Below are 4,897 nucleotides of genomic sequence, written 5' to 3' on the forward strand. Positions count from 1 at the left end.
TCTGGCCAGTTCGGAGAGGCCGCACACTTCATCTATCCCTGTCAGGAGCCCCGTTCGGAAGTGTGTTTGTCCTGCCTCCGCGGGGTGTTTTCTTGAGTGCTTTCATCCGCTGTGCTCCCCTCTTGAAAAGCTTGGAAAGCAACCTTTGTGAGTTTTTTTCTTTCCGAAAGGAAGAGGATTTCTACCGTTCTAGTGAGATTGGCTCTGGCCCCGCAACCTTCCGCGTCCGGAACCTGGCTCTTCCGGCGTGTACCTGGTGAACACCGGCAGAAAAATGGTTTCAAGAGGGCTGTGATTTCCATTCATGTGCTAAAAAATACCTCATCTGAGAATCTAGCGTTGCCTTGATGTCCTTTACTTTTTTTGTTTTTATTTTTTGGAGTCTTATTCTGTCACCCACTCTGGAGTGCAGTGGCACGATGTTGGCTCACTGCAATTTTCACCTCCCAGGTTCAAGTGATTGTTAGATAAGAGTTTTAAATTTCTTTCTAAAGAATCAATATGTCAGTATGTTTAATTCTTTGCCATCTACTTTTAAACTTCCCCGTAAAGCAACCTTTTCCATCACCTGCTCCACCCTGACTCATTCTGATTTCCTGCTCCACCCTGACTCATTCTGATTACCTGCTCCAGCCAGACTCATTTCTATTATCTGCTCCGCCCTGAGTCATTTTCCACCCTGACTCTTCCCAATTTACTGGTCTGTTACAACCGTTTTTCCCACCAAGCCACTCACCCCGTCACTCTCTTTAAATTAGCCAGTCGGAATTAGTTTAGCCTGTGGGGTCTAACCCTAGCCATAGGGGAACGACACAGCGGCAGGGGCCACATTCCTCAAGAATAAGAACCCCTTCCCCTCCCTTGTCCTGGTGTGCGTTCACCATTGCTCCATCTGTGAGGGCACACCCTTCTGTAGAAGTAAATTGCCTTGCTGAGAAAAAATTTTATATTCAAGTGCTATTTTTTTTGTGGCACTGAAACTTTATGTATAACATGATTCACCTGCCACAGCCTCCAAGTAGCTGGGATTCTGGGCGTGCACCACCACACCCAGCTAATTTTTTATATTTTTGGTAGAGATGGGGTTTCACCATGTTGGCCAGGCTAGTCTCGAGCTGCTGACCTCAAGTGATCCACTTGCCACTTATTTTTGAAACATTACATTCAGCTGGAAAAAACATATAGTTGTTTAGGCTGTGCCTATTTTTGTATGTAAATATGAACACGTGTAGACTGTAAGCCTTTAGTTTTTTATTTTTATTTTCTTGCAGGTTATTTTTTTTCTAGTTGTTACCAGCTGCAAGCCTTTCTACTTAAGAAAGCCCGGCCAGATGCGCTGGCTCACACCTATAATCGCAGCACTTTGGGAGGCAGAGGCAGGCAGATCACCTGAGGTCAGGAGGTCAAGACCAGCCTGGCCAACATGGTAAAACCCTGTCTCTACTAAAAATACAAAAATTAGCCGGGCGTGGTGGCGGGCCCCTGTAATCCCAGCTGTTGGAGATAAAAAAATAAAATGCTTGGTGCTGCAAAGTGAAACCAGCACTCAGACAAAAGTTTTCTCAGCAACACAATTTACTTCTATAGAAGGGTAAGTCTCGGCCGGGCGCGGTGGCTCAAGCCTGTAATCCCAGCACTTTGGGAGGCCGAGACGGGCAGATCACGAGGTCAGGAGATCGAGACCATCCTAGCTAACATGGTGAAACCCCATCTCTACTAAAATACAAAAAACTAGCCGGGCGAGGTGGCGGGCGCCTGTATTCCCAGCTACTCGGGAGGCTGAGGCAGGAGAATGGCGTAAACCCGGGAGGCGGAGCTTGCAGTGAGCTGAGATCCGGCCACTACACTCCAGCCTGGGCGACAGAGCAAGACTCCGTCTCAAAAAAAAAGAAGGGTAAGTCTCATGGATGGAGTGATGGCAAGAGTACACCGCATAAGGGAGAGGAAGGGATTTTTATTTCTAACACAGGGTCCCTACCTCTGTGTCACCACCCCCCCCCATGGGTTGGGGTCGGACTGCACAATCTAAACTGACCCTATTGACTATTTGTGAATATTTTCCCCAAATAAGGAAGGGTAGGGTGATGTGTGAGTCACAATGGTGGGATGTGCGGTTTCCAAGAGTGGAATAGGTGCAGAATGGGTAGCCAAGGGAACAGAGGTGAGTTATTGCTTAGAGCTGACGGGAAGGTTGTTTACAGTAACTAGAGGCAAGGAGGCATGGAGAACCGGAAAGCTGAGTTTGAGAACAAAGAACAAGGAAGTTAACAAGCTGAACTTTTTTTTTTTTTTTTTTTGAGATGGAGTCTTGCTCTGTCGCCCGGCCTGGAGTGCAATGGCCGGATCTCAGCTCACTGCAAGCTCCGCCTCCCGGGTTTACCGCCATTCTCCTGCCTCAGCCTCCCTAGTAGCTGAGACTACAGGCGCCCGCCACCTCGCCCGGCTAGTTTTTTGTATTTTTTAGTAGAGACGGGGTTTCACAGTGTTAGCCAGGATGGTCTCGATCTCCTGACCTCGTGATCCACCCGTCTCGGCCTCCCAAAGTGCTGGGATTACAGGCTTGAGCCACCGCGCCCGGCCCACAAGCTGAACTTTTGAAGAGAAATTCAGAGAAATATATTGTATCTTACACAGCTTCCAGAGGCTGAGGCAGGAGAATCGCTTGAACCCGGGAGGCGGAGGTTGCATTGAGCCGAGATCCTGCCACTGCACTCCAGCCTGGGCGGCAAGAGCGAAACTGTCTCAGAAAAAAGAAAAAAGGAAGGCCATAATACTGAACTATTCTCTTCATCTGAAGTTCTTAGGTCTGTACTTCCCCACAGCTTCAAAACAGGGGCCTCCAGGAACCAGGAAGAAAGGATGGAGGCTTTATTACACTGACACTAGAATTATTTATTATTATAATCAGAATATTTTTCTAGTATCACTGTAATAAGATATCTAGTATCTATATGATTTATTATTATTAAGAGCATGTTTGGACTAAGTGTAGTTTTATATTTTTTTTCTGAAAATTTGATCCTAAGGAAAGCTTAAACATCTGACATACCCAGTCTAGTAGATTTACTTAATTTTTTAGCATTGTGCTTTTTTTCTTTCTCCTTAGGCAAATCTTATGGTGAATAATTTGAGTGTAAATTGAGCATAAATTGTACATGCGATGCTTAACCGTTAAAAATACTTGGTAATGCGGCTCCTAAAAGGCACTGTCATACTAAAACCACAATGCCAGTATTTCACTTAAATAAAAAATAATGTCCTCTAATGTCTGCTTTGCATAATAAGTGAAGTTCTGCGCATTGATTCAACATATGCTCTTGGGTGTTTTTGGATCTAAGATCCATTCAAGAGTTTTACATTGCAATTGTTAGTGTCTTCAGTGTCTTTTTTACCTAGAACAGTTATTATTGTCTATTATATTGACTTCCAGAGAGTCACACTCTCTTAGAAAGTCAAACAATCAGATATTTCTGATTGGATTCTCATGGTGTGTGTAAATATTCCATTATGCCATGCGATTTCCTACAAACTTAGAATTGGGTCCAGAGGAGAAGCTGACAACCGTTGTTTGATAATGGGTGACAGTATGTACTTCATGCTTTGGAGACCAGAAAGTCTCAAATTACTCAGTTCTGCCTTAGTTACTTCATGTCCCATGATTAGTTGTTCATTCTCTATCATGCACTAGTGGCAAATCACAACCTCTTTCTCAAAAAAAAAACAAAAAACAGTTAATCTGCACAAGAGGACATGGATTGACTCTGGAATACCAGAGGGCTGTACTCTACATCTTCTGTTGCTGCATGCCAGAGTCTTCCAATAAATAACATGCTATTTAACATGGACATGTTGAGTATCATTGGGTCTGCTGGATTAGGTGGACCAAGTGCTTGGGAAGCTTGCGGTGCTGCCTGAAATTGCTCTTGCCTACAATTGAAACTAGAATCCTTACAGGTAACTGTGGGCTCGTTAAAGCACCTGCAAATGTATATGTTGCCTCCAACTCTAGTCTGGGTGACACAGCAAGACTAGAGTGCCATGCCATAATCATGGCTCACTGCAGCCTTGACTTCCTGGGCTCAGGTGATCCTCCCACCTCAGCTTCCTGAGTAGCCAGGATTACAGGCCTCCACTAATACACCTGGCTAAGTTTTTTTGTTTGTTTGTTTGATTTTTTGAGACAGAGTCTCACTCTCACTCAGACTGGAGTGCAGTGGCACGATCTTGGTTCACTGCAACATCCGCCTCCCGCGTTGAAGCAATTCTCCTACCTCAGCCTCTGGAGTAGCTGGGACTACAGGTGCACGCCACCATGCCCAGCTAATTTTTGTATTTTCCGTAGAGACAGAGTTTCACCTTGTTGGCCAGGCTGGTCTCAAACTCCTGACCTCAAGCGATCTGCCCGCCTCGGCCTCCTAAAGAGCTGGGATTACAGGCATGAGCCACTGTCTGTGACTGGTTGTGTGTGTGGGTGTGTGTGTGTGTGCACGCGCAGACAGGTCTTGCCAGGTTCAGACAGGTTTTGTGTGTGCATGTGTGTACAGACAGGTCTTGCTGTGTTGCCCAGCCTGGTTTGGAACTCCTGGGCTCAAGTGATCTCCCACCGCAGCCTCAAGTTTTGGGATTACAGGCATGAACCACCACACCTTAATATTGTTCTCTGTAGTGGCTGTACTAATTTACATTCCCACTAACTGCATACAAGGATTAACTTTTCACCACATCCTCATCAGCATTTGTTATTCCCTGTCTTTTTTCTAAAAGCCACTCTAAATGAGGTGAGATGATATCTCATTGTGGTTATGTGTGATTTGTATTTCTCTGATGATTAGTGATGTTGAGCATTTTTTCATGTACCTGTTGGCCATTTGTATGTCTTTTTTTTTTTTTTTTTTTT

Source organism: Rhinopithecus bieti, unplaced genomic scaffold, assembly GCF_001698545.2.
Source record: "Rhinopithecus bieti isolate Rb0 unplaced genomic scaffold, ASM169854v2 scaffold_10589, whole genome shotgun sequence".
NCBI classification, from domain to species: domain Eukaryota; kingdom Metazoa; phylum Chordata; class Mammalia; order Primates; family Cercopithecidae; genus Rhinopithecus; species Rhinopithecus bieti.